Source organism: Nansenia antarctica (assembly GCF_963989245.1).
Source record: "Nansenia antarctica genome assembly, chromosome: 6".
NCBI lineage: Eukaryota > Metazoa > Chordata > Actinopteri > Argentiniformes > Microstomatidae > Nansenia > Nansenia antarctica.
Genome location: NC_137676.1, coordinates 51,393,944 through 51,404,989, shown reverse-complemented (window position 1 = coordinate 51,404,989; position 11,046 = coordinate 51,393,944). Strand labels below are relative to the sequence as shown.

The following is an 11,046-nucleotide window of genomic DNA, read 5'->3' as shown; positions in this document are numbered from 1 at the left end:
GTAGATTTGTGGTGTTTCCACTAACTTATTGTTACTGTATACTACAGTATTTTAATAATCATTGATTTTCCAATTATGTTTATTCCTGAATAAAATCTTCCAATCTCCAAAAAGTGAGAAAGCAGTAATGAAGGGCTTTAGTTTCATGGACATTATGGTTTACAATGTGTTTTTTTGTTCCCCAAAATACCCTCATCTATTGCACTATTTTCATTTGAGTTTTGCACATTTTTATTTTGTATATATATATACACAGTATATTATGCAAATAAGCTATTTGAGACAGTCCTGAGGGATATGTGATGTCTTGTTTACCGATAGGCTATGTTTGTAGCCCCTTTATTTACACTGGCTGCAGTAAAGCACGTTAAAAAGAACTGTCGTGTCTGATTTAGCAAAATGTTGGTCAATGATGTTCATTTATGTTCCAATAAGAAGTACATTCATGTAACTGCTTTGGAGTCAATTCTTAATGTAAACATTGATATGTTTAACAATGCTACATGTTATAGGGTTCCTTGAACCATTTATAGCATTAGTTCTGAGAATCTCTTCATATTCAAGGAAAATTGATATTGTAACTAAATCGAATCCGAATCGAATCGAATCGTGAATCGAATCGAATCGGGAGCTGTGAATCGGAATCGAATCGTTTTGGGAAATCAGTGGCGATACCCAGCCCTATTGAGCACATGTGGGGCATCCTCAAGAGGAAGGTGGAGGAGTGCAAGGTGTCCAACATCCGTGGGCTCCGTGATGTCGTCATGGAGGAGTGGAAGAATATTCCAGAAGCAACCTGTACAGCTCTGGTGAATTCCATGCCCAGGAGGGTTAAAGCAGTGCTAGATAACAATGGTGGTCACACAAAATATTGACACTTTGGGCACAATTTAGACATGTTCACTATGGGGTGTACTCACTTTTGTTGCCAGCTGTTTAGACATTAACAGCTGTGTACTGAGTAATTTTCAATGGACAATAAATCTATACTGTTATTCAAGCAGCACACTGACTACTTTAAGTTATATCAAAGTTTCATTAAGATAGTGTTATCCCCTGAAAGGATATGACAGAATATTTGCAAAAATCTAAAGGGTGTACTCACTTTTGAGATATATATATTTTTCAACAAAGATGTATTAAATTATTCCCTTAGTCTATTCTCTTCATTTCATAGCTTTTCTCTTGGTTGCGCTGCTTCCAGCCATTAGGAGGGCTGGCCTTTAGCTTTTATCCAATCATATCATTTCAGCCATAATGTGTTGCCAGGGTACCAAGAAGTCTGCCCGCCTGCAGATTCAACAGTGGCGCGAGTACAGATTGTAATTTAAAGTGAACGAGAAAAGCTGTGGCGTACAGTAGTCAGATCTCGAGTTGGCGAGCAAATCTGACGAAGGCGCCTGCTGTATGGCGGAGCACCTGATCAGCACCTGCACGTCTTTTGATTGGATACACACTATTGGGAGGCAGAGCTAACAAACTATTTGGATGGATTCTATGATGGCCGTGTAGAACTGGACCATCATGGACCTCGGCAGCCTGAGTTTCCTCAGCTGCCGGAGGAAGAACATCCTCTTCTGGGCCTTCTTTGTGAGGACCTCGGTGTTCTGCTCCCACTTTAGGTCCCGGGAGATGGTCATGCCTAGAAAGCGGCATGACTCCACGGAGGCCACCGGGGTACCTCCCAGCGTGATGGGAGGGGGCAGGGCTGCTTTCCTTCGGAAGTCCACCACCATCTCCACTGTTTTTAGAGCATTTAGCTCCAGATTGTTTAAACTGCACCATCTCTGCAGCCCCTCGATCTCACCCCTGTAGGCAGATTCGTCCCCCCCGGAGATGAGGCCCACCAGGGTGGTGTCGTCTGCAAACTTCAGGAGCTTGACCGAGGGGTGGCGGGAGACACAGCTGTTGGTGTAGAGGGAGAATAGTGCTGGAGACAGGACGCAGCCCTGCGGGGAGCCCGTGCTGGTGGTCCTGGAGCTGGAAATGCTCTTCCCCAGCTTCACCCGCTGAGACCTGTCAGTCAGGAAGTCCGTGATCCACCTGCAGGTGGAGACCGGCACCTGCAGCAGGGATAGCTGGTGCTCCAGGATGTGTGGGAGGATCGTGTTGAAGGCCGAGCTGAAGTCCACGAACAGGATCCTGGCGTAGTTGCCTGCAGTGTCTAGGTGTTCTAGTACGTAGTGCAGAGCCATGTTCACGGCGTCCTCCGTGGATCTATTGGCTCTGTACGCGAACTGCAGGGGGTCCAGCACAGGATCCGTGATGAGCTTCAGGTAGGCCAGGACAAGGCGCTCCAGGACCTTCATGACGACGGAGGTCAGAGCGACGGGTCTGTAGTCGTTGAGGCCTGTGACCTTGGCCTTCTTGGGGACGGGGATGATGGTTGATGCCTTGAAGCACGCTGGGACGTGACACAGCTCCAGCGAGGCGTTGAAGATGTTGGTGAACACCGGGGCCAGCTGGTCGGCGCAGTGCTTCAAGACAGAGGGAGAGACGGAATCCGGACCGGCTGCCTTCCGGGGATTCTGCCTCTTAAACAGTCTGTTTACCTCTCGCACTGTGACAGAGAGAGGGGGTGGAGAAAGGGGGGTGGGGGTGGGCGGGGCGGGTGAGGAGGGGGGAGGGAGGGGGGGGGAGGGTGGGGGTAGCAGGAGGGACATTGGCCCCCCTGGGGGACGGGGGTGGTGGTTGTAGCCGGGGGGTGTGGAGGGAGAGGGCGGGAACCTCTCTTTCTCAAACCTACAATAGAACTCGTTCAGCTCGTTAGCGAGGGGGAGGTTGTCGGACATCAGCGGGGACCTGGGTTTGTAGTTGGTGATGGTCTTTAGGCCTTTCCAGACGGAGGCGGAATCCCCCTCAGAGAGCTGTTTCTGCAGCTACATACTGTAGTTGTCTCCTTTATTCATTACCTTAATGTCATATAAGTCAATTGTATAGAAACAACTCACCAAAATTGACTATTGCACAACTGATTTGGCTAAAAAAATCCACCAAGGGGGGGAAACCCCACCTCAACCCCCCCACTCTGTACCTTGCCATACCTTGGCCTTTGCTGAAATGACAACACTGGTCTCATAGCCTATTGGAAATGTATTACGTGTGTGTGTGTGTGTGTGTGTGTGTGTGTGTGTGTGTGTGAGAGAGAGTGAGAGCTTTTGTGAGCCCGTATGTATGATGTGGCTCTTTCTGGTACCCCAACAATTTTTTGGGCTCTTAGTCTCCGATTGGTTGGCCACCCCTGCCCTAGACTCTATATGGGGCTGTAACAGCCATATATACTCCCCATATCCCCTAGACTCTATATGGGGCTGTAACAGCCATATATACTCCCCATATCCCCTAGACTCTATATGGGCCTGTAACAGCCATATATACTCCCCATATCCCTTAGACTCTATATGAAAACAAATCAACCCCATGAATTAAAGTTGAAAGTCTGCACTTCAATTGCATCTTGATTATTTCATTTCAAATCCATTGTTTGTGACGCTGTCCTTTTAACTTATAGCTGATGCTGTGACTGTATGTAAGTGGAGGAGGTGTTGGAGATGTCTGTATGTTTCTATCTTTTAACTGTGCTGGAAATGCTTGGATGTCTGTCGTGTGTGTCCTTTTGTTTTTAACATATAACCTGAGTAGGTTATATAATCCTTTTGTTTGTTAGGGTTAGGGGGAAAATGAAAATAATGTTTGATGACTACACCCTTCGATCTACTCATTAATCTGGCCTGGCCTTCGCCAAATACATAAAATGAACTCACCATCCTCATCATCTTCATCATATTTCTCCTCCACTTCCTCTCCTCCTTCTTCCACCATCACAACTTCCCCCTCCTCCTCCTCCTCTTTAATTGCCACATTGAGTTTGAGTGTTCTCCTGCAGTCCTCCAGCTTCACTGCCACCATCCAGCGGCCATGTGGGCTTTCCTGGGCTGGAGAACCCCAGCCAGAACCAGAACCAGAACCAGAACCAGGGGACCGTGTGGACCTGGGGTCAGACATGGTAGCTGGGCCGTGAGGTGGATCTGTGCAGAGGAAACAAAGGAAACATGAAGAGCATATTGCACAAATACTCCAAAATACAACACAATACTTTATATAATATATATAAAACGAATCAGACACTCTACTCCCTCAACCTGAAATGTTAATCTTTGAAAAATGTGATGGGGTCTTCTGAAAAAGGCCATAAGTGTGTGTGTGGGGGGAGGGGGTCATTTTTCTGACAGATTATGAAAGGGCAGATTGGAAGCTTTCAATGTGTGATACGATGTGTGATACGATGTGTCATACATTGAAATCTGAAAAAGGTTGAAGATTATACATATTTGAATGTTGGTAAACCTGAAAAAAAAGACACTGAACCCCAAATTGCTCCCAGTGAGTGGGCTGGCGCCTTGCATGGTAGCTTGCCGCCATTGGTGTGTGAATATGTGTGTGAATGGGTTAATGAGAGGCCGTTGTAAAGCGTTTTGGATAAAGGCTATATAAGTGCAGTCCATTTACCATTTAAGCCTCAAATTAACTAACAAAGGAAATGGCTTTTCAATGGGCAGGTAATTGGTAGGAACAATAGCTGGTTAACTCCACTACCCATTCCCCCTTAGCGAAAGCGAACTGTATTCACCTGTATGGATAACACAAAACTGACCAGGTTTCTTATCTCTATTTATCAGAGTCGCACCCAAACTCTTTCCTAAAGATCTGTCCTTCAACTGGTTCATTTGGTACCCAATGATTTGCCCTCCTGATTCTACTTACCTACTTGATTTAACCACGGCAACTTGGGGTTCACTTATTTTTGCACCTGCACTTATTTCTTTATAATTTAGTTTGTCTACTACATGCATGATACCCTTTGAACCAACATATGGAATTGGTCAATATAAAGCTGTTATGTCAGATAAAAAAGACTGGTTCTGATTAAATAAAGATGTCATGCTAAAAACTAAAAGAATCTATGATTGCACAAGGGGTTCACATACTTTCAAGCATCACTGTACAGTACCAGTCAAACGTTTGGACACACCTTCTCATTCAATGGTTTTTCTTTATTTGTAAAATTATTTTCTACATTGTAGATCAAGCTGCAACGTTTGCAGGAAAAGTGCTATACAAATAAAAGTTATTATTATTATTAAAACTATGAAAGAACACATGGAATTACGTAGTTTGTTGTCACTTTGGATAAAGGCATCTGCAAAATGCCAACAATGTCAATATAAATGTAACTAATGACAACAAATAGATAGTTTGCTACTCGACAGTGACTCCTGCGACGCTGTTAGCGGTGTTCAACATGAACCTAAACTGAAGATATCCAACATGATCTGGGCAGCAATATCTGAAGTCTCTTCATTTAACGGTATAGATATATACAGTATGTTGGTCTACATTGTAGAAATGACTGAACAGTTCAATACCAAAAACCGTTGTATTGACCAAGGGCGACAGACCATAGAAAAGAGGAAGCGAAGCACGAAATAAAATAAAACTATTGAAGAATATAGACGGTCGTTTCAGATATATCTGGGTATCAAATATACCTAGCTGCGTTGCATATAGAGACCTAGAGGCCATGCTTACCTGCGCTCATACAATATTCATCGCTGATCGAAGTTTATAAAGTTGTGAAGATCGACCCGCTGAACTTCCTCACGTCTCCCTCCCGTCTGTGATGATAACTGCGTCGCTGCTTTCATACGTCACGCGCGGTATCAACCATTGAAAATGCGTAGGGGCGTGGACAACATGCAAGATACGCCCCCAGATATTTGCATACAGATCTGATAAAGTGAAAAAGAAAGAATGAATGTGGAAAAGAAAGAATGAAAGAATGAATGTGGAAAAGAAAGAATGAATGTGGAAAAGAATGTGGAAAACAAAGAATGAAAGTGGAAAACAAAGAATGAAAGTGGAAAACAAAGAATGAATGTGGAAAAGAATAAATAAATATAGAAATGTATTTTGTTATACTGTGTGTATTCATCCATTTATTTGTTCATACATTCATTTATGTATCTATATATTTATTGTTAATTTTGACAGACATGGTCCTCCATACTAGTGGGTCAGAATGGGATTGAGGCAATTAGCAGGGCTCCTCTCCCGTAGAAAATCACAACCTTTGAGTTGTGACTTACATTTGATCAGCCCAGTTTTGAGCCTGCACTCTCCACCATGGTCCACACTATATCAACCACAGAACAACCAACCCACCGTGGATGACATACGGTACTCACCATCATGTGGGAAATAGATACTGTGCATTAATCTCATTGATGCGTCCAGCCACATATTCAGCCTTTACCTGAGTGTCTGCAGTTTACAGAATGGATCTTTCTGGACAGCAGAGAGCAGCGCCAGTCCTGAGTCTCCTGGGTGATTGTAGCTGAGGTCCAGCTCTCTCAGGTGGGAGGGGTTAGATCTCAGAGATTAAGCCAGAGAAGCACAGCCTTCCTCTGGGACTCCACAGCCTGATAACCTGGGGAAATAGTTTCACTCCATCTGATACCAAGAATCGGATTATTCCTCTCTAATGTACACGTACAGCTGTGTAAGTGGGAGTTTTCATGTTTCTCCTGTCAATTAACCTACTGCAGTTTAATGTAAGAGACACCAGAGGGGGGTGTTGCACCACATAAACTTCTCTAACAGAACAGAGGTGACTTGAGTAGGGTTCAATATCAAATCAACATCAGTATGGTTGGATAATAATAACAAATATAAAATAAAATAATTACTATTTATTTGTAGGCCTATAGACCTATAGTGCTACTAAACAAGAGAACAGATTATTAGACACATCATACAATATACATTAGAGCTCTCAGGTCTTCTGACGCAGGTTTTCTCTGTGTACCACATGTACAAAAGAAGAGATTTGGTGAGGCTGCATTCTCATTATGCACCCAAATTGTGGAATGCACTGCCAGTTTACATTAGAGATGCAACCTCAGCAAATATGTTCAAGTCAAGACTAAAAACCCATCTTTTTAATATTGCCTTTAAATGACTAAATAATAAAATTATGACGATATAATGATTGGAGCACTTTGAGCTGCAGCTTTTGCAGGAAAAGTACAAATAATGGTTATTATTATTATTATTATTATTATTATAAAAAATATTATTATCAGCATCAGTAAAATTCCAAAAAGAAAGAAAGCAACATTCAAATAATAAATATGACAATCAGGCAAGTAGGGATTATTAAAACTAATAAAACCGACTAATCAAATCATCGTATTTCAAACAATAGACAATAGGCATTACAAATGAACACTTGCACATATTATCCATATGGTACAACTGTGACATACCATAAAACAAAAGAGCTAAACCATCCATTCTGAATCCCATCAAAAAAGACAAGGAGAGCTGTATCAGTCAAAGTCAATCTTAACCAATCAGGTCCACTGAGCTTGACCAATCAGCACCCCGGACAGCACCAAATCAACCAGCCCATGGCTAGCCCCAGGCCCCTCCCACAACAACCTAAACACTTGAAGCTGAATTAGGTGGATGAGTCCTGTCATCTAGATTGTTTTCATGTTGTGTAAACGACACTGTGTTGTATTTTAGTTACCATATTTCCAAGTTACTTAGTGCTAAGCTGCTTCGTTCATTCATTTGAACTGTTACTGCTACTCCAAGAGGGTACCCAGGAAGATCAATCAAATGTGAGCAACACATCATTCTGAAAAAAAATGCAGATCACTTTTATTTATGTATTTAACATACATCTGTACAGGCACACACGTCAGAAGTCACACAACAGATAACACAACAGTTTATTTTATACCAGGTGATGCCACCTTAGCTATGACCTCTAATCCTTCTGCTGAGGTGATATTATTCTACCCTACCCCCACACCCCCATGTGAGCTGATACCTCAAATACAGCTGCTTTTCTACATGTTCATTCAAACGACACCACAAGACTCCTCCCCCTTTATATCTGCCATCTGTCTGCTCTTACAACTGCCCCTGGGGCCTGTACCCAACAGTTACGCAAACTAAATGAAAAACAAACTAACATGTTTTTACACGTTCACAAGATGTAAGCAGTCTAAAGTAACGAAGTTGAACAGAAAGTTGAAAGGAACAGCACTTCAATGTGTGCTTCGGAACAAACAGCTCCAAATGAAAACAAGCAAATCGGAACTATTCTGAGACAAACAGTACAACATACAACCTCCAAAAACATATTGGGCCCTATTATGCACTTCATAAGTCTTAAGCAATAAGACGAGGCGGTAGATCTAAACGTAAGACGTGGAGGCGTGGTCAAGGCCACTTTGCTATTATGCGTGCGGTAGTGGGCGCCTAAAACCCGGCGCTAAGCAAAGAAATTAGTCATGGGTGTGTTTTGGGCGTCTTCTCAATCAACCCAATCAGCGTGCCAGGTGCCATTCCCTTTAAGAACCGGCTGCGTTGAGTCATTAGCGCTATGCTATTATGGAAGTCCTAAGAAGGAGGTCAGCGCGCTTCTCTGCCTCTCCCTTCTGAAATAAAGCATTTATACCGTAATTGACGTCTTGCCGTGGAGCCACGTGCGTGTTCATGTGTGCCCACATGCATGCGCAAACCGCGGAGGCGCGCTCGTGTTTCAAAACGTGCATGAAGTCTAAACTTAAGAACTTTTCAAACCACTTCTTAGCGCTAGGAGCAAAGTCAGATCGCATAATAGCAGGGGCGCCTAGTGCACTTCATTAACATATGAACACTCCCACAATGAGTAATATATGCACAGGAGTATTACGTCTTATGTGTGGGCGCCTATCGACACCGGCATAATAGCAGTAGCGCGTATGAAGTGCATAATAAGGGTGGCGGTAGGTCTTAACCTGGCGGTGCGTCTTAATTAAGACTTAAGACAGCAAGTTAAGAATTGTCTCTAAACTGTGGAGTTTCGAAAATCACAGTCAGTGCTTTTAGAGAAGACTGAAAAATACTAAATAATGGTTAGAGCAAACTGAGTGCAGAGTTACTGTCATTCCTAAATAAGGCAGACTTGCCTAAAAAATGTCTTGTTCATTAATACAACAGTGTAAACAATTGAAAAAGCTACAGTTTTACAGTTTTTTATATAGCTGAAGTATAAACATAGCGATAATGACCATCCCTGAGAATGTTGCACTTGAAAAACAGTATTTATAAACGATAATTAAAGATGTAAAACAGTTAAAGAGTCTGTGGCTTTGGCTATAAACAGGATGTCTGACTAATTTGCCCAAAATTCCGCTTTGGTGGAAGGAAGGAAGGAATTGAAACAGGAATTTTCAACCGAACAGAAAGAGACTGAATAAGCCTGATATAACAGTGAGTGTTCAAGTCTGTACAAGTAGCCAGTAGGGTTCAAACCGGCACAAGCAGTAACAGCGTCTGAAAAGAATGCTGATATAAGCTATTTTTAAAAATCCTGATGAGAAAAAAATAAATACAAATACAAATTGCTGCTTCAGTTGGTTCCACTGCCCCCACAGTTATGGTCATCGGAGAGTCAGCTGAAAACAACGGCAGAATAAGGCGTCTCTTCTCTCCCTGAGAGCTCAGCACTATCACATGGTCCTCCCTGAAAGAAAACACGGGGGGAGGGGGGGTGAAGGGGGCCGGGGGCGGTGGGGAGAGAACAGAACAGATCCATGAAATATAATATCCCTACTCCCATTGACTGGCCGTGGATAAAACTACAAAGTAAATCTCACCAATTGCGATGCATTTCTAGTCTGAGGTTGGTGGCTGATGTCAGCATACGTTAGCTCAGGCTGATCTGCATCTAGGTCAAAGGCAGTTCTTATATCAACAACACACACATGTACTGTAGCCACAACAGAACATTATATTTCAGTCAAACATAAGTCAGTCTTTCCAAAACACTTACTGATGTATACATGTACACTTAAGGATTCACCATTTTCACTATAAAAGTAATGAGGACAAGGAATACATTAGTCAGTCTCTCCAAAACACTTACTGATATAGATATAGATTACTGGTATACATGTCCACTTAAGCATTCACCACTTTCACTATAACAGTGATGTAGGTTTAGATTCACTTCTAAAGATACCCTCAAATAATCAAATGGACCACAATAACAGATCACACAAACTCAGAATATGGTACGACCAAAGATTGAAGAAGTCGTCAGACTTACCTTTGTGTTTTGTTTTGTTATATTTCCAGTGCATAACTGACAGCACAAGTACAAGTAGACCAACAGGTATCAGCACTGCAGACAGTATTGATGCACGGAGAGAAGGTGGAACAACATCTTGATAAACTGAAACAAAAACACAAGCAAGCAATCTACTGTACCTGATCTCAATCATGGACTTGACCTGATGAAAACTATGGTCAGATGAAAGAAAAGCTTGGAATTCAATCTCCATACACGGAGTAATGGCAAATCGTTATATGGTAAAGATATGATTATCCATCATAACTCAACAGTAAGAAAACAGAGCTCATGGTTGTGGCACCCAAGTGCAGAACTCAGCTGCCAGGGTCCTCACCCACACCAAGCCCTGGCAGCACATCACCCCCACCCTCATCCACCTCCACTGGCTTCCGGTCAAGTCCCGCATCACCTACAAAATCCTCCTCCTCACCTACAAATCCCTCCACGTCTGCGCCCCCCAGTACCTCACTGACCTTCTCTGTCAACACAGCCCTTCCTGGAACCTGCGGTCCCTAGGCATGGGCCTACTCTCCACCCCCCGCACCAACCTACGGACCTTCAGGGGCAGAGCTTTCAGTGTGGCAGCTCCCACCCTCTAGAACTCTCTTTCCCCACAGTGATCCGCACCTGTTCTCCAAGGCCTTTGGCCCCTAGTCTAGTTTTGTCACTCTCGTTGTCTTTGTTTCTTTGCTTTGTTTTTTTGTTCTGTCTGTCTGACTGTCTGTCTATGGAATCTGTTAAGCATCCTTGGGTTTGAGAAAGGCGCTATATAAATCTAAGCTATTATCATTATTATTATCATCATCAAATATTCATATTGAAGCTGTTTTCCTATTGTTGGACAAAGCACACATCTT

General features: G+C 43.0%; 1 long non-coding RNA gene across 1 annotated transcript; it reads right to left on the bottom strand.

Moving 5' to 3' along the window:
- Positions 1–7,721: 7,721 nt before the first annotated feature.
- LOC308160188 lies at positions 7,722–10,537 on the bottom strand. The gene is made up of 3 exons (XR_013937508.1): positions 10,166–10,537; positions 9,714–9,784; positions 7,722–9,580 (listed from the first exon to the last, which is right to left on the bottom strand). It is a non-coding gene; the product is annotated as an uncharacterized lncRNA (long non-coding RNA).
- Between the last annotated feature and the right edge of the window lie 509 nt (positions 10,538–11,046).